Source organism: Ambystoma mexicanum, chromosome 13 (genome assembly GCF_040938575.1).
Source record: "Ambystoma mexicanum isolate Mex_15411 chromosome 13, UKY_AmexF1_1, whole genome shotgun sequence".
NCBI classification, from domain to species: domain Eukaryota; kingdom Metazoa; phylum Chordata; class Amphibia; order Caudata; family Ambystomatidae; genus Ambystoma; species Ambystoma mexicanum.
This window is the reverse complement of record NC_090938.1, coordinates 655,124,302-655,143,841: the sequence shown is the minus strand read 5'-3', so window position 1 is coordinate 655,143,841 and position 19,540 is coordinate 655,124,302. Positions and strand designations below refer to the sequence as shown.

The 19,540-nt window shown below is 45.6% G+C and overlaps 1 protein-coding gene across 2 annotated transcripts in view; it reads right to left on the bottom strand.

The window, feature by feature from the left end:
* The window catches only part of SCRN2 (secernin 2), a 294,151-nt gene that overhangs the window by 203,439 nt on the left and 71,172 nt on the right, over positions 1–19,540 (bottom strand). The gene's annotated exons all lie outside the window — the stretch shown is intronic.

The following is a 19,540-nucleotide window of genomic DNA, read 5'->3' as shown; positions in this document are numbered from 1 at the left end:
CTGGTCTCCTTCTGTTCTCTTTGGGGCTGCGTGGAACAGACTACAGGCTGAGTAAGGAGCCATGTGGAGAAGCTATCCCTTCCCCTTGCATCAGAAGTGCTTGTTCCCCTGTGTCCAGAACGCGACACAGGAGTGTCTGAGGGGCAGGATTTGGACCCCTGGTAGCAGAAGCAGAAGGCTGTGTACCCTGCACTGCTGGAAATGCTGTCAAAGCCACTGTTAAGTTTCTAGCAGGTGAGAAACTCGGTGCTCGAAGCTTGGAACCTTTCCATTGTTAAGGAATACTTTGAATCGGAGTGGTCACGTGACGCAGGGAGCACGTTTTCAAAAGTGTATGAGTGCTGGGCATTTCAATTAAAGTCTAATGAATGAATGTTGAACTTTGTTAACGTCGGCCTGAACAGAAAATGCCTCTCAAGCCTTATTAACATCTATTGAATACAAAACTGAATGAATACTTTTAAAATTAAGTTTAGCTTTAGTTGTGAGGGCAAGTATAGGTTTTGGACACAGACAGATTCTTAAACTGAACTCTTGGACTCAGACGTACCTTAGTTTCGTTCAGGTAGGGAAATCCCAATTTAGCATAGGGAAAGTTAGGCCTTTTACCATCCTGACATTTATTTTAATAAAAGCTTGTTTTGAACTTTGAATCTGTTTTCTGTGTCTTGCTTCCTGATGCCTTCTCACTGGCCACTTAAGAAGAGGATCCAAGGGGAGTAGGTGTGAGGATACCCTCAGGTTTCTCACATACCCTTCCCATATGCGGGTTGGACGGGGTGGTACACATGGAAACCGGGAGAGGAAGTCCACGTTACCTTGCTCTCGGCCCTTCTGATGTTCCACTGTGAAGCAGTAGGGTTGAAGGTCCAAGAACCACTGCATAACCATAGGATTGGAATCCTTCCTCTGACTAATCTACATGAAAGGTGAGTGATTTGTTATCAGTTGAAACCTACGACCCAAGAGATAGTACTTAAGATGGATCACTGCCCATTTGATTACTAGGGCCTCCAACTTGATGACTGAGTAGTTTTTCTCGCACAGGAACAACTTCCGACTGATGTATAATATTGGGTGTTCCAATCTGTCATGATTTGGAGATAAAACAGCTCCCAGTCACATTAAGGAAGCATCAGTCTGGAGGATGAATTCCTTAGTAAAGTCTGCTACTTTAAAAATGGGGCTCTGGTATAAGGTCTGTTTTAAGGTTGTATAACAGAGTTTGTCTTCCTCCTCCCATTTGATCTTTTGGGGCTCAGCATTTTTCAACTTGTCGGTTGATCCCGGGGTCTTACTGGTGAAATTTGGAATGAAAAGGTGGTAATAACCAATTAGCGTCCAAAAGGCCTTCAGGTCTTTCTTAGATTTTGGTGTGGGGGGTATCGAGAGCCGTTTTCTCCTGTTGTGGCTGGGCAGTGCCTTTACCCACAAAGAAACCTAAGTACTTAACCGCAGATTGGGCTAATTTACACTTTCTGGGATTAACGGTCAGCCCAGCTTTCCTTAATACTCTCACAACTGTGTAAAGATGGTACAGGTGGTCTTCCCAGGTCTTGCTATGTATCACTATGGGCCTCATTACGAGGAAGGAGGTAGCCATGCCGCTTTTTGTGGCATGGCTACCCCCATTCCGGCTACCGGGTCCGGGTTCCCTGAATGTGGAAATACCAGGCCATTCCGACCTTGGAGGGCCCAGTATTTCCCCATTCAGGGAACCCAGACCCAGTCCGTACCCATTCGCATAGGGCTCAATGGGAATGGGGAGCATGCTAACAACGGGCCCGTTAATGACGGGCTGTTGTTAGCATGCTGGAGACGTCCAAAGCGGGTCCCGCGAGCGGACCCCGTAATGACGCGGTAGGGGGTTAACACGGCCGGCAGCTCTACCGGCCCCCTTAACCCTCTACTGCCTTCCTCGTAATGAGGCTCTATGTCATTTACATAAGCTCAGCAAAATTCAGAGTATGGTTGTAAGATTTTATTCATCATTTTCTGGAATGTTGCCGGAGCACCATTATTATTATTATTATTATTATTATTAATAATTTCTTGTATAGCGCAGCATGCCCTAGGGCCTCAGTGCGCACACAAAGGAACAAAACAGAGCAGTCCAGCCATGTAATCAGGGATTAAGAGTCAAGACAGGCAGACGGAAGATCCGGAATCCTTGATTAGTCCTTAGAGTTGAAAAAAAGATTTTAATAGCCTTTTTAAAGTGGCAGAGGTCTGGAATATTTCTCAAGTCAAATGGCAATGAATTCCAAATAAAAGGAGCAAGCATGTCGAAACTGGTTCCTCCAAAGTTCTGGAGCTTGTACCAAGACTGAAATAGTTTATTATGTCCATTGGATTGAAATGAACGAACAACGGGATTCTTATGAATTCTCTTTGGCAGATACACAGGAGCTTAATTGGTCAAACATTTATAAGGCAATCAGAGTAATTTATGAGCGATGCAGTGTTTAACCGCATGCAGACCGAATGGCAGAAACTTGAACTGAAACAGTCCTATGGGACTAGCAAAGGCAGTTTTCTCTTTGGCAGGTCCATATAGCGGAACCTACCAGTATCCTTTTGTGAGATCTATTGTGTAGAGGTAGACAGCATTACCCAGCCTGTCAATAAGATTGTCAATACGTGGCAATGGGTAAGAGTCAAAGGCAGAGATGGCATTCACCTTTCTAAAGTCTATACAACATCTCCAACTTTCATCAGGTATTGCCACCAGCACGATACGGGAGGACCAGGGGCTATTAGAAGGCACAGTGATGTTAGCCTCAAGCAAGGTTTTGACCTCCTGGATGATGGTATCCTTTCTAGACTCCGGTAATCGTTAAGGTTTTAAATGTACCACTTTGCCTTTGGGACTGCGGATATGATGGTAAATACCTTTCACTCTTCCGGGTTCCTTTCTAAATATGTCAGTAAACTGTATTATAAGGTTGTGCAGGTCTTGTTTTTGGTTGTTACTAAGATCAGGTGAAATTAAAGCATCATTACCTATATCTTCTGGTAACAGACAGGACAATATGATGGCATTGGACTGTGACGGATTTTCTCTCCATTCCTTTAGCAGATTTACCTGGTGGACTTGGGTTTTAAGACAACGGTCCGGTTGTGAGATTTTATATTACGTAGATCCATCTGCTCCAGAACCGCATATGATCCACGCCCCTTAGATGTAAGTTTATTTTCAGAAGTGGGCAAGAGTACTTGCACCTTTTGACCTATGGAAAAGGACCTTAAAGAAACCTATTTGTCATAGGAGATCTTCTGTTGTTCCTGTGCTTTAACCATGTGAGTCTGTACTAAAGATCTAACAGCTGTCATGTGTTCTTTAAGCCTAGTTGCAGTTTGGGAGAGGGGAATTGGGTATTCTACTCTCTCTTCCCAAGTTCCTTGTCAGATATCCAGGACTTCCCAGGGTTCCCGTCCAAACAGTAGATCAAATGGGGAAAATGCAAACAGAGCCCATGGAATCATTTGATCCCAATTCTTACCATCCTGTGCCACCAATTTTTGTAGTATGGTCTTTAGGGTTTTATTAAATCTTTATGCAAGGCCGTCTGTCTGGGGATGACACACTGATGCTCGGAGTGTAGTGATGTGTAACAGTTGCTTAACTTCCCCCATAGGTTTTCTCATGAAGGTAGAGCCCTGGTCAGTTAATAATGTCTTCGGAAACCCTACTCGGGAAAAGAAAGGCAGCAGGTGCTTCAAAATGTGTTGTGTTGGCTCACAGGGGAAATGCCTCTGGATATCATGAAGTGTTGTCCATGATGACTAGAATGTATTTATTTCCCAGTTTGGAATTGTCTAGGGGTCAACAATATCCATACCAATCCTCGAGAACGGTATCTTAATTTTTGGCAATGGATTCAAGAGAATAGGTGGTGGTATATGAGTGCTGGTCTTCTGGCAGATGCCACAAGCTTGAATAAACTGTTTTATGTCAGCATGGATTCCTGGCCAGTAAAATGTATTTGCTATTTGGGCCTGGGTTTTGGCTTGTCCCAGATGGCCTCCAGTCAGATGTGAATGGGTTATTTCTAGGACCACTTGCTTATGACTCTTAGGGATAACCAGTTTTGTTTTTACCACGCCCTCTGAAGTGGTGTCCCATATGTCAATGCATCAAAAAGAAAAAGGGTCCCCTTTTCTCACAACCTTCTGGCTCAGATAGGACTTGCAAAAATGCTTCAGCCAATAAGGGGTTGTTCCTTGGGGCAAATGCTAGGTCTGGAAGTGTCTCAGGTTCTTCTGTAGTTTTTCTGGGTTCAGGGTTGGTCGGGGCATCGGGTGCTTCATCTGCCTCTCCAAAATCTCAAGTAGTCCCATCTGTTCCCTTTTTCCCAGATTCCTTCTTAACCATAGGGAACATTGCTTTCTCGAGTACCCCTTGAGGAATTGTATCTCCTTGATGGATTTTGAATGGATCCTTCCCATGATTTCATAACAACACCTTAACGTCACCTCTGAAGTCTGGGTCTGTACCTCAAGCTAATATATCAATTCAAAACCTCCATGCCAGCCCAGATTTAGGTGCTAGTCTAATATATGTATCAGGGGGTGGAATTAGGATAACAGCAGTGGGTATCAGTCTTCTTTCAACTGGGGGAATCATCTCCTCCCTACTGCTACAAATATCAAACCCAATAGAGCCCTTTGTGGCTACTGATGGTTCTTAAACTCTGGTGCAGTGTTTTTGTAATTGTAAGGTCCCCTAATGTGTATCGGTTGAGCCGCATCCCACTTCGATGAAGCAAGACAGACACAACAGATTCAAAGTCCAAATAGAAATGATTTATTAACTTAAATGTCAGGATGGTTGAAGGTCTACCTCGCCCTAAGCTAAGGTGGGAGTTCCGTAACTAAAGAAACTAAGGATAGTCAGAGTCAGTAAGTTCAACTTAAAAGGCTCTCTGTGTCCAAAACCTATTCTTGCCTTCACAACTAAAGCTAAACAATGTGTAGGAATATCAACATCAAAAGAAATAGTGTTCCAAATAAAGTTCTGAGCTTCTTCCAGCTCTGGGCTTACTTTCCAGCTCTCCTTCCCCAAGTTCAAGACAGTTCCACAAAGACCCAAAACGGAATCTCAGGGTTCCCTTTCCCAAGAAGACAACACAGTTATGATAAGACATGATATGTCATTTATAACGTGCTTAATACCCAGAGGTTTCTAAGCACGGACCCGGGGATCGAACCTGTGGTGCCCCGTGTACTCTTGCTTCCAAGCTGAGCACGTTGCCCCTGAGCTATCCTCCTGGGACAAGTTCCACAAAGTCTCAAAAAGGAATCTCAGGGTTCCCTTCCACAATAAAGCAACACAGTTCAAAATGAGTCTCAAGATTCTCCTTCCCCAAGACACCAGCTTGCTCAGCTTACCAACTTGTCCTGAAGATCAGTCTCTCAATATTCAAAAACCAGAGTCCGGTCAACTTCATACTCCTTCTAGTTACTCATAGTTCATACAGATTGTTTTCTTCCACTTCACTTCAGCAATCTCTTTCAAGCACTTGTAATTACTTTCCCGATATTTCTTTGGCTTTCAGAGATAGGGTATACCCGATCACGGTGCAGTTATCGCACCATACGGTCCACCTATCACAGGTCACGCAACTGTTCACCCTAGGCTTTCTTGCCCACACAGGTTCTTCAGTAGCTGCACCTGTGTTCTGATTCACACTCACTTGGCTCTCTCTTTGCCAGTCTTTGGGCTTTGCCAACATGAGTTTAGTTATGCAGTTCACTTTGTGGTGCCCTTTTCCATTCACCGAGTTGCTCTCACACTCCTTAGCAATGTTCCATACTTGGTTTATATTGCATTTCATCACATTTGCTCTTAACTTGCAATATATGGTATTAGCTATTCACACCAACTTGTCGTTTACACATTTGTTTATTAAAAGCTTTTATATGCTGATCAAAATCTTTCATTCATTTCGGTATTCAATAGTTTACAGTTCTTATTTGCTCACACTTTGCAGTAATCATCAAAACCATTTACTTTGGTTCACTGTATCTTGCACTCTACTTCTCGTTCATTCAACATTCCATTTTGCCTCGTAACAGACCCAGGGGCACCACGGTTCGAGTGATCCCTTCTCCTTACTCACCGGTCTTTGGCATCTCCTCGGGTGGCTGTCACCTCCTGCTCTGCGTACACAACCTCAGTGGATGGTGAGCCCTGCTCACAGTTCTCTCTCCTCTCTCTCTCCCTGTGGGTTTCCGGCAGCTCCGCTCACATCCTGCAGATGCTGCCAGGCACTTACAACCAGTTAGGCTCTCAATACTGGGGCCTTTGCACGACCCTTCCTGGATCTGGCACCACAGTTTCTTCCAGTTCTCACCGGCGTCCTGGTTTCCCCAACAGGACCACCCTCGGATGCCTTGTAGGTAGGGTGAGGGTGATGGTTCTCATTTGGAAAAGAGGGATACCATGTCTCCCCTGTGGATATCCTCTTCCCAATTCCCAAGGACCCTCAACATAGGTGATCCTCCCTCACATCTCCAACCCCAGGGTCAGGATCCAAAGGCGATGGCCTTTCCCTGGCCACCTGAGAAGAGGATCCAAGGGGAGTAGGTGCGAGAATACCCCCAGGTTTCTCACAGTGGGCGCTGGTCTTTTGGCAGATTGCACAGGACTGTACAGAGGTCTTTATATCTGCGTGCATTCCGGGGCAGTAGAATTTGTTGAGGATTTGTGCCTGGCTTTTTGTCTGTCCTAAATGACCACCCATCTGATAGAAATGAGCTATCTCCAGGACCACCTGCTTATGTCTATTAATTATAAGTAACTGTGCTCTAACCAGGCCCCCTGAAGTGGTCTCTCCCCGGTACATCAACCCATGCTTTAGAAAGAAAAAGGGACCCCATTTTCCACTGCCCTCTAATTCTGGTATGATTTGTAGAAAGGCTTCAACTAACAGTGGGTTATTCCTCTGGGCAAAGGCTATGTCAGGATACGTTTCTGGGTCTTCTTCTATGACCCTCTTGGGCTTGGGCCTAGGTGGGGTGTCAGATGTTTCACCAGCCTTCCCAAAGCCTCGAGTACCACAATCTGTTACTTCTTTCCCAGCCTCTTACTTTACCCTAGGAAACATTGCTCTTTCGAGCACCCCATGTACAATTGTATCCCCCTGAATGATCTGGAAGGGATCTTTCCCATGGTTTTGTAGTAACACCTTTATATCTCTCCTGAAGTCTGTGTCTATGACCCCTGCTAATGCATAAATTCCAAACTTCCATGCTAACCCTGACTTGGGAGCTAATCTGATGTATGTATGTGGGGGTGGAATGAAGACCAGATCAGTGGGTATTAGTCTTCTTTCACCTGGGGGAATAATTTCTTCCCTACTCCTGCAAATATCAAACCCAAGAGCCTTCCATGGCTACTGAAGGGTCTGATGCTTTGGGGCTTAATTTCTCAAACTTTAGGGTTCCCCAACTTGTATCGGTTGAGCTGCAGCCCACCCTTTTTACCATTTGTGAAGGCATCATGAAGTAGACACAGACAACTGAATTAAAGTTTTGGGCTATAAACTTTTATTCAACAAAAAGCAGGTCAGGAAAAAAGGCCTAACTTGCCCTATGCTAAGGTGGGATTTCCCTACCTGAATAAACTAAGGATAGTCTACATCAGGAAGTCCAAAGCAAAAGTCTGTCTGTGTCCAAAACCTAAGCTTGCCCTCAACACTGTTTGTATACAATGAGTAGGGATGGCAGCGTCAAAATGAAAAGTGTTCAAATAAAAGTTCAGAGCTTCTTCCAGCTCTTGGTTTATACAGGGTTTTCATTCCCCAAGGTTCAAAATAGTTACCAATGAAAAGGGGTTCCCTTCCCCCAAGCTTTCAAATCTTCAAGCTTTCCCAAAACACATTTCTTTGTGATACTTTCCAGCTCTTCTGATTTGGTTACCTTTCACCAATTTCACAAAGTACAGTACGTTCATTTCAGTTCACACCAACCTTCCTTTATATTCAATTACAAGCTTCTTTGCTGGTATTTCAAGTGGCTTTCCCATATGTAGGTGTCCTCCCTCTAGGCACAGTTGTCGGACCATCTGTTTCACCCCTTATAGGTCACTCAACCGACACACCTGTCCTACCTCTTCTTCCCTGTATGCACCTTGCCACTGTTTCAGCTCTACATTGCTGCTTGGCTCATTCACATTTCACATCCTCATGATGCTTTACCATTGCTTGCTTTGACACTATTCACTTGTTGCACTTTCATATCTTTCTATGGCTATAGGATATGTTGGGGAAAGGAATGAGGACGCCCTCAGATTCCTCATAGTGGTCAACTAATTAATGTAAATGACCACACCTGAGGCTTAAAAGGCCCCCTCAGGTGAAGGTAATGGCTAGAAGAGAAGCAGAAGTAGAGGCCGACGTAGAAGGAGAAGGAGGAGAGCAGTGTGAGCAGAAGGAGCAGTGCATTCCCTGTATGCAGCCATGGTTGGGGCTGGAGAAGGAAGATGCTGAGACCGTTGGGAAGCCAAAGACTGTGGCTGATTCGGAGAGGGTCTATGGGCCTCATTAGGACCCTGGCGGATTTCGCGGTGCTAAATGCACCGCGAAGCACGGCGGAAAGCCGTCGATAGCGCCATGGGGGTTGGCGGATTTACCGCCCCATTCCGACCTTGGCGGGGCGGTAAATCCCCAATCCCCATTCTGCCCTTCCCCATTCCCATTCTTGCCCCATAGGGTATAATGGGAGTGGGGAAGGAGTTAATTACGCCACCGTAAAATACGGTGGCGTAATTAACAACGAGGTCCCGTAGCGCCATGGTTTTCTCCGCCTGGTAAAACCAGGCGGAAAACGGCGCCATGGCGCTACGGGAACTCGTAGTACGGCGGACGGGTCCGCCGCGATTAGCGCTGGCGGAAACCCACTCCGCCTGGGTCCTAATGAGGCCCTATGTCTCTAGATGTCCAAGGTGCAGAGGTCGTGCAGCAGGAAGTGTGCCGAGGGAACGCTGGACCTTTGAAGGCAAATTTTGCAGAAGCTGTGCAGTGGAAAGCGAAAGCAGCAAGAACATTTTTCCCTCTTGCGAGGTCTCCCCTGGCTTGCGTGCACCAGGAACTCTCAGGAGCAAAGAAGGCTCTACCAATGAGTGGTGCTGGCGAAGGCGGAACCAATAGAAACTGTTTTCCATGTTGCAGGGAGCCACTGCAATGGAAAGCCTGCAAACACTGAGAGGATTGGAGGTTTGCAACCTACCCAGTGAGTTCACAGCATGGAATTGACTCTGGGATGCTGCAAGACTGCTCGTGTGTTACAGGCAGGCAGCTTCACTTGCGTGTGCTTGAAAGAAGTGTTAAAAGTACTTTTGAATACTGAACTATCAGAAAGCAGCAAAAGTGCTATTTTAGGAAAGCATGTGACTGTAAATTTAAGCATGTGAGTTTATGGAAATTCCAACAACCCGGTGAGGCAACATTGTTAAAAGCCAATGCCTACAACCATTATTCAGGCCAAGAGAATCTAAAACCTAAGCAATACAAGTCCAACAGATATTGCCAAAGGCGAAAGGGGAGTAATGGAAGACCTAAGGGTTGTGAAGTTTGTTATTCATGTTTGATGTATTATATAACAACTGCTAATATGAACATACATTGCCAAAGTCAAGAAGGAAGCAGAACAAAACTGTATCCTTGTCAATATTTGGTTACTGTTGCAGTGGGGAAACAAAAAGTGGCTAAGAGGTGTGGGGTACCAGACGTACGGAGATGGACACCCTCAAATAATAAGAGGGTTGGGGAAACGGCCTTCTATCCATGACTCTTTGTGGGGTTTCCCTGCCTCAACAAAACTAACTAAGGCGACAGTTGTCAAGATGTCAAGATAAATGTCCACAGTCCTGTGTCCAAAACCTACTCTAACCCTCGCACTTAAATACTGTCCTAAACTAATACAGGGAATAATAATATGTTTTGGCCTGCCTTCTTGCAGCCTTTCTGTGTCGGGAATGCACCACCATATAACTGGTATTGTGACGCCAATGTAGCTTTTTTATTTGAGGAAGTGGCCTCCTTCCTTGCAGGCGGTCCGTGATGCTAACTCCATGCCAGGGGGAAAATGCTCTTCCCTGTTCTTTCCTGCATTGGAGCAAAGCTTGTGTCCTGGGTTGGTTTCTTGTAAGCAACTGGAAATAGTAAGTGTCTTTGACAGATTTAACATCCTAGTCTATCAAATTCTGCCCTTTTCTATCCCCAGAGTTATTGGTATGGGGAAGAGTTTTCTTGAACTATTATTTAGTTGTTCCTGTTCTCCTTTAACTAGACTTGGTTTAGTTTGTCACCAAGTAGTGTCCCCTTTTTTATTTCCCAGAACCACTGGGATGAGTAGGAACAGTGATTTCAATGATTACCCTCTGCCCCTTTTTGGGAGCGGGCTTACATATTTGCCAAATGAGGCCAATGTTTTAATGCTGAGATTGATTCTCAGCTACCTCACTTTATGTCCCTCCCACCACTTGTGCCCTGTTTGGTGGCCTTCTGGGAGTATGGGGAGGTCGTGTACACCCTATACGGGTGTTTTTTGCGTCTGTCAATACGTGGACATCTGAAGCCCCGGCGAGGAGCGGAGAAGAGATGTGCGGCCCGGCTCCATGGGGCTTCACTCCGCCCTTCTTATTACCTCTGCATGGCTGTCATGGAGAGGACGGGAAACATACGCCCTCCGGGGAACAACCGTGAGGACAGAAAACACATGTCCTCTGGTGGCTGTTCCCCGTCGGCACTCACACCACTCAACAGGACCTTGCCTTTCCGGAGGTCGCCTGCCGTCCTCAATGTAAATGCTGTGTGCGTTCTTTAATGGGTTGAAAAGAGGGAATGGACTCCAATCAGTAATGCCCTGGTTTCAGCCGTCTCTTGGGCCTACTAATTGGTTTCGCTCCCGTCTTCGAGTTTGATCATTTATTTGTATTCTCATCTGCTTTGTTTGGTTCTTCACCACTTCGGTTCGGCATTTACTGGTTTGACGCTGCCCTAGCCGCTAGTGATTAGCTGTCTCTTCCACGGTTTCTAGTCCTGCTTCCTTTCCCAGTCCTGCACGTTTCTTTCTTACTGATTTTTCCTTGTTGCCACTTCCGTCTCGTGAACTGCTTTTTCCTTTCTTTCCTTGTTTAGGTTTCTCTCCTTTTCCTCCCCTCCCAAAACTACTGCTACTACCACTTCTGCTACTACCATAACCAACTTTTAGTGGTCCTTCTTTACTTTTTATGGGCACATTATTTCCAGTTCTCAGCCGACAACAGCCTAATTGAATAATTGAGGAGCTACATTTCTTTGAAAGCATTTAGTTGTGGCAAAACATTCTGACAAAGACGATTCTTGTTGCCTTGTGGAGAAGATAATTTTGAGGTTCATTCTTACGCAAAGAGAAAGAACATTCTATTTTTTGTATATCTTTTGTATATCTTTGAAGTGTTGGAATGTTCTATAGTCCAGTGGAAGTTACAACGAACTGTTTTGGAACTTTGTTGCAAACCAGGACTTTCTTGATTTCTTTTGAACTGTGGAGCAAGCACCCTGGTTGAATCTGTGGAAGGGGAATTCACCCACATCATAAGCCTGGGCTGTGGTTATACTACAGTTTCAATTGTTATTATAATTGTTCTTTTATAACATGCTTAATACTAGTGAGTGGTTACTAAGTGCAGGATCGGGATTTGAACCTGTGTTGCTGCGTTGCCTTGCTTCCAAGACAAACATGTTGCCCCTGACCTATTATTTTGTTGTGTTGAACTGCCATGCATTTCCTTATTGATTTATTGAATGTATAGGTGTGAGGGGCAGATATCCTTAGAGTGCTTCTGTTAGTTACTTTAGGCAGGGCAATCCACATTAGGGTAGGGATAGTGAGGCATTTATCCAACCTTTTTGATTTAATAAAATGGCACATTATGAAAACTCTTTACAAAGTTGTCCGCCTCACATTTTTGACCCCTCACAGACCACAAATATGTAGGGTGCCATATGACCCAGACCCATGAGCAGCATCCTCGCTGATACTACTTCTATCCGGCACAACTTCAGCAGAAACACCTGAAGAGGATTTGCACAACCCAACAGTAGCAGGACCCGACACAGGTCTTATCCAAAACTGTGCCCCAATAAACATCAAATCATGAGAGGGCTCCAGATTGTATTTTGCTTGTTCGATCAAGAAGCCAAGACCAGTCAGATGGGACCACTCCAATAGAAACCTCAAGGGAGCCTTCACCAATTAGTTATCCAGCTAGGGAAATACATGTAACGCTTCTAGAAGTACTGAGGCCACCACTGGAGCCATGACCTTGGGAAACACCCTTCGGGTTGATTGTAAGCCACATGGGAGAGCCCTGAACTGAAAATGACTCTTCCCAACTGCAAATGACAAGTACTTCTTAAGTGTCTTTCAGATTGCTATGTGGAAGTAGGCATCCTGTAGATCGAGAGCTACCAAGATGTTCCCCCATCTCACCGGAGGGATGATCCTTTGCAGAGTATCCATCTTGAATGGGAGCTTGGCCACAAACGTTTTAAGCTGCCTTAAATCCATTACCAAGTGGCAGTTCTCGGGACCCTTTGGAATCAGAATGACGAGGGCATAGAATTAGTGCCCCCCGCAAGACCTGGGCCCACTTTGTAGCCTTCTGGGTCAACAATGCATGGATCCCATTCTGCAATGCCAGCTTCTTGTGTGCGTGCTGAGTTCAAGGAGTCAGCACAGCTACAGAGTGCTGTGGATGTGCCAGAAAGTCTATCTTGTATCCCAGTCTCACCACACGATTGGCCCAGACATCGGTTGACCCCACCTTCCACATGTTGCAGAAATACTGCAGCTGGCCCCCAACAGACCACTGCGGACCATCAGGACTTCTGTCCTTCTCACGGAGGATGAAACTTGGAGAGCTGGCGTTGCACTTTATCCTTCATTGTTGCCACTGCCGAGACTGGAAAGAAGACCCTGGGTTTCCAGACTTAGTAATCCAGGCCAATGAGAATGCATCTGCTTGGCCTTGTGTCTAGGTTTATACGCATTCTTGTCTGTTTTAAAAACTTTGGGCACTCATTCCTCCAGTTAGTCCCCAAACAAAGTCAAGTTTAACACCATTACCTCCTGGGCGAGCCTGTGAATGCCAGTATCGTAAATGTAGGTGTCTCCTTCTGGAAGCCGCAGCCCCCATGGCCATAGCAGCCTCCCGCACCCCATCAAAAGTGAGCTCTGACAAGAACTGAATCTAGAGCCAGCCAAATGTCCTCCAAAATGGGTGCTCAATCAGTCCCAATTGCAGAATCCAGTCTCTTAAAGACCGCCCCACCCCGAACTATCTGGCCAGCATAGGAAGCATAAGTATTAGTCTTTAAAGAAAAATGTGCCTCTGCATAAGACTTTTTGAAGGCAGCTTTTGCCTTTTTATCAACAGGATCCTGCACAGCCGCTTCCTCCGCAGCCATACAGGAACGACCCACGAAGCTGGCCAAAATGTGGTCAATCTTCACAGCCTCCACCAAAGGCATTTCTTCCCCTTCCAAGGGTACAGCTTGGACATAAACCCAGGGGGATGGAAATCTACTCTGGGTTCTGCAACTCTGACAAACCCTTGTCCCTGATATCAGGAATTAACAGCAACCCCACCTTGTGTGACTTCCAAAATTTCTCCCCGGCTCCGGAACCTCCTGAGATGGGAAACCTATGCAATTTTATCAATCTGTACCAGCACTGTCTCCACAGTGTCATTGTCCAGCTATTTGCCTCTGGGGTACCCATCTTCTTCCGAGTACTCCACCTCACTGGACCACAAAAGGGTGATGACTCTCATGAAGCAGAAATCACAGCCACTCTCTTGCACCTCTGCTGATGACGGTGTGCTTCCTTCAAAAATGTGTGGACAATATTTCTCATCCTCTGATCAGAGGCGTGGCCCTTCTTTCCAAGCCTCCTCTTCTTCTGCCCCTGGACCTGGGTGGGGGCAGGGGGGGTATGGAGGAATCAGAACATGCCTCGGACAAAGCCTCAGCATGCTTGCAGTTGCAAGTATGCTTTCTTCCAGTCAGAGACATGACATCCATTAAACAGCACACAAAAAGAACAAATGCAGAGCTGACCTCTCAGTCCAGCTACTACCTAACAGGCACACAGGAGCCCCTTAAAACCATCACCAGCTTCCACACTTGATAGTAGTTGCAATTAAAGCTGAGGGGTGTCATGCAGTCTACAATCCTTGTGCAGCTAGATGCCTGGTGTTGTAAATAATGACTGCCTCTGTGAGAGGTTTGAACTGCCTTGAGGTTTATTTTACACAGGTGACTATTGTAAAGAAGGCACTGTATCAATAGTAGACACAAACACAATAGATGAAAGTTTCAAAAACCTTTATTTTGGTATTTTGGTTGGGTTGGTAGAATTCCTAACTGGCCCTAATTCTAGAATGGCAGTAGTCTCGACCATTAAACAAATAACAAACAAGTCAAAGTCACACTAGTCAAAATAAAAAGGCCTATACTAAAAAAAAAAAACTTCTCAAATGACAAATCTGTTAAGGGAAAACAAAAGGAAAAATAGTGTCTTAAAAGAAATGTCAGAATGGCTTAGGTAACAATTCCCTTCCTCACGTTCAGCAGCACAGGTTCTTGAGAGTCTCTTAAAAAGGATCGGTGGATGGCACAGTTCTATCAGTCTTGTACACGCTGGCTTACTTGTAAAATTCAAAAGTTCAGGTTTGGGCTTCAAGCTTTTTGGCAGTTCAATCAGTTCCTTAGGCTTCATCCGCCTTTCCATAAATATACAGTTCTACTCTAGACTTTTACTTTGCCACAGTACAACACAGGCTTCCCTCCGCCAGGCTCGAGCCTGCCACTCTTTTCACATTCACCTTTTCACTAAATGACAGTTCAGCACAGGCTTCCTCCTTCTGGGCTCAATCCTTTCTTTTTCATTGTGGGGATTCCCTTCCCCACGTTTTATCTTTATATCTTTTTACTGTCAAAGACTTTTGAAACGGCAAGTATTTTACGTAGACCTTTGCATGACCACTTCAACCTCTCTTTAAACAATTCAACAATCAACAATCTTCCTCATTTTGTAACACCAATGTGACTTGGTGCTTGTAGTTTCTTATTCTCTTTACTTTGCCCTCTTGGCCTCTTTCAAAGTTCATATACATAGCTTTTCACTTATTCAACTTTCATTCGGGATCGCAGTTTCTTTCTTGCCTTCGGTTCCTGTTTTTAATATACTTCAACTCAGAACATTTCACAGAGACTTTCACATGTGCGATTCCTCATCGCAGGACTACTCTGTCCCCAATCTTTTTCTCAATTCAGCAATTGTTCTTTTCACTACGTGTTTTATCGGCACATGTGCACCCTTCAACTTTTGGTTACAGTTACTTTTGCTTTTAACACACACCGGGCTTTTGTTGCCTTCGATAACTCACTGGTCGTGTTAATTGGGCTTTTTCTCTTCAACGCCTTTCATGCAGTGGCGTCGCTAGAGGAGAGCCTGGGGGAGCCAGGGCCCCCCCTGTGAAACCCTGTGCCCCCCCATGTGCCCCCCTATGTAAAACGAGCAGTGACCATGTTCTCCCCTTACTTTTGTCTGTGCCCCCCTACTTATGTCCCCTACTTATGTCTTTGGCCCCCTCTGTGCCCCTCCTAAATTTGATTTCTGGCGACGCCACTGCTTTCATGCAGCCGTCAAAGCCGTTACCAACACCTCCTCTGCTGCTCCCCAACTCTGTCATTCACCCGGTAGGGTAGCGGGCTGCCTAGAAGCAACTTCAAGGCTTCTCCCTTCCACTCACTCAGTTTCAATCTTGTAATGATTACGGCTTCCCGAAAGTGTGAAATTCTCACCTGTCTCTCTCTCTCGATCTTCACAGCTGACGATCTTCCAACTTCCATAACCTGGTTCGCATCTGCCCCGAAAGTGATGCTCGTAACCAGCCTCGCTCAGAGTGTGCCTGCGCGTGCCACCTTTTATCCTGACAGGGAGTGTTAACAAGCGGCAGGTATATATAGTTAGGATTACGTGCCTGACTCTGCCTGGTCTCATTAAAGGGACAGAGCCACGGCAAGCCAGTAGAGGTAATCTTCCTGGCTTTATTCCTCATCTTCCTCGGCTCAGTAGTGTTGTCAATGTGAAGTGGGGAGAAATTATGGGAGCTGTAGTTTCCCATAAAATAAGCAGGGATAGGGGTTAGATGGGTTGTGGAAAAAGGGGGATACCATGTCTCACCATCAGGTGCTTCTTCCCCACTCCCTGAGGACCCCCTACCCAGGTGATCCTCCCTCGCATGTCCACCCCCAGGGTCGGGATCCAAAAGCGATGGCCTTCCCTGGCCATCTGACTATGGAATCCCCGGGGACTAGATTGCGAAAGACAATATTTGCAAGGAACAGTTAGCTTCACTGTGCATGGGGTTAACAGCAGTCGCACAGTATGAGTCCTTGAATGGACAGTGTAAGTCCCATGAATTGCTCTCAAAGAGGAGTGATGGACAGCCTCTCCTGCTCTGCTCGCTACTCATCTGCGCGTGCTTTCCTGCTCCGCACGCTTCGCTCACTGAGTCTCACAATGCCCCATTCAACGCAGGCTCTCGCGAGACTCTCACATCATATACCTCCTTTTGCTGAGCAGCATGATCCCACTCCATCACAAAGTCTTCATACCTGGCTGGTGTGATGAATCCTGCAGAGTCCTCACAAAGACCCTACCTAAAGTGTCCTCCCGGGTGGCCAGGGGAAGGAAGATGCTACCTGATCCTGACACTGGGGTGGTAATCTCAAAACATTAACATCTTAGATTATGAAAACTATAATTTCCCTGTAAATCAGAACCACTTATTGAGTCTTTCTAAAACTCCTTTGGAAGATGCAATGAAAGATATAAGTGAAATATAAGTGAAATAGGTAAAATTGGAAACAATATCCAGGATAAAAGAAGTAATTTGAACATTATGGACTTCAAGTCCCACAATGCACAAAGTAGTGGGACATGGAAGAGAGAACCAGAGGCACTGGACTGCAAGATGCAGCCTAGTAGTGTTAATGATCTACACCTGAGCGGGACTAGGGAGTATAAAGTGGTTCCTCAGGTGCAGGCCATTAGGAGAAGCAGAAGGAGAAGCAGAAAGTGGAGTCATTGTCGAGACTCCACATTGCAGTGGATGCAGAAACAGAGACGACGGAGCCACCAGTATTTGTGAAGCGGATGTCGGTTTCATGAGGGTCTCTACCCTTAATGACCCTGTATGCAGAGGTTGCCGTGCGGGAAGCTTTCATTTAAAAAGCTTCCCCCACAATAACTTGCACTCTGGTGGCACGCAGCTGAACGCTACGTAATCGCCCGCTGGCCACTATTGGGAACATTGAATTCTGAATTAATGTAAAGAGACTAAAGTGGCAGACTAAGACTTACCAATATGATACCAAGTGGCAGAATGAGAACCTTGGGAACAAACCAGAAGGTTATAATTATAATTGCAAAGATCAAAATAATTGCCAAAACCTGAAGAGGGCAATAATAAAGGAAGGCAACAAAAACTACCATTGCCAAAGCCAAGAGAGGGCAATTAAGAAGCAAGCCAATTGTAACCCATATTGCCGAGAAGAAGAGGCAATAGTTGATAAGGCCCCAAACAAGCATTGTCTAAGCCAAAGGAGAGCAAGTGTGATGAAAAGCCATTGTCAGCAATTGGTTGATGTAAGACTGGGAAATCAAGAGTGGCAGCTGAGCAGCCCTCTTGATAGAAAGTATTCAGGAGGAGATGAGCGTAACCTGCATTTCCTGTGGCATAAACAACACCAATGTGTCTCATGTCTTTTCAGAAGAGGAATTCATTGCTAAGTTGTTTGAAGTAAACTTTACCACAGAAGTACTTGTAATAGTGTTCAGAGTTTCTTTGAGCCCTGGCAGGCGAGTAAATCAGGGCAGGGACTTTGTAGTGGTAATGCTGGCAGGTGAGTGAACCAGGAAGTAGTCATTGAAGTACTGTGTTGTGGTTAAAGACTGTGAAGAAGAAGTGGCAAGATCACTAACATATATTTTGAACTGTTGTGAAATCACCCTGACAAAACATTATTGCTGATACAAGTATATGGTGAACTTTTGTAGAACCATCCTGACAAAAGCATAGTTGCTGATACAGATGAACGGTGGAAGCATTCTGGTTTTCTAAGAAGAGGTTGTATTGAAATCTCTAATACAAGTGGAGGGATAAAGACTTGTTGAATATTTTGAATTGTTGGTCGAAGTCCAAAGGAGAAATATTTCTTTAGCAAGAAGACATTTATCAGTAGAACTTTCTTGAAAGATAGAGCTTTCCTAATTTTGAACTATTGATTTAAAACCCTGTTAGAATCTGGGAAAGAGGATCTCACCCAGGTTACAAGGAGAAACAGTTATCAGGTTATATTGAACATAACTGTTATTTTTGTTATATTTGACTTGCCAAATATGTCCATGTTAAATTTGTTATATGTATAAGTGTGAGGGCCAGATTCCTTTTGTTAGAGTGTTTTCTTTAGTTTATATTGATAGGTAGGACAATCCACATCCGGGTGGGGATAGTGAGGTATTTATCAAACCCTTTTGAGTTAATAAAATGGCATTTTATGCTCTACAAAGTTGTCTGTCTCACATTTCTGACCCCTCACACTGGTTCGGGCTTCTCTCAGTGTGGGTGTCACAGGGGTCTGTAATATCCTCTCCTTCACAAGAAGACTCCGTCTCACCACCCTCCCCAAGCTCCGTACCTTTGTCCTTCTTCTTGGTTTTCCTCTTCTCGTCGCTTTTGGGTCTCTCCTTTTTTTTATGTAGATAGGGACGTCCACGGAAGGATGCCACCATGCCATCGTAACAGGTGTGAGGGGGTTAAACCTCCGTGAACGTCCAGATAGGGGAAAAAGCCAACGGCATAAAAAACCCCTTGAGAGACTTCCACGCAGTGGTCGTGGAACAGGCTTGAGTGAACCAGCAGATGAAGTGGAACCAACGGTAGGATGAAAGCGGCAGAGGCAATCCGAAAAGGCAGGCAGAGGTCTGGTACACGGGCTGGCTGATGAGTACAAGGTACGTGGCAGAGGCAATCTGAAAAGGCAGGCAGAGGTCTGGTACACGGGCTGGCTGATGAGTACAAGGTACGTGGTTGAGGCAATCCGAAAAGGCAGGCAGAGGTCTGGTACACGGGCTGGCTGATGAGTACAAGGTACGTGGCAGAGGCAATCCGAAAAGGCAGGCAGAGGTCTGGTACACGGGCTGGATGATGAGTACAAGGCGGTAGACAAGGGTAAAGGAAAGAAGGAGGAGGAAAGCAGAAAAAGAGGAAGAGACTAGAGAGGGGACAAGGACTAGGAGGCGAATAGGGAGAAGAGGGAAGAAGCGGAACGATAGAGAGAAAGAGAGAGAAGGAGCGAGGGTAGGAGGAGCAAGTGGGTGGAAAAGAAGGTAAGAGGGCTCCTGGAGGAAAACGGGAGAGGAGAGGGTGATAACGAACGCGAGGTCCGAAACGGGAAAACAAAACACAGCGAGAGCGACG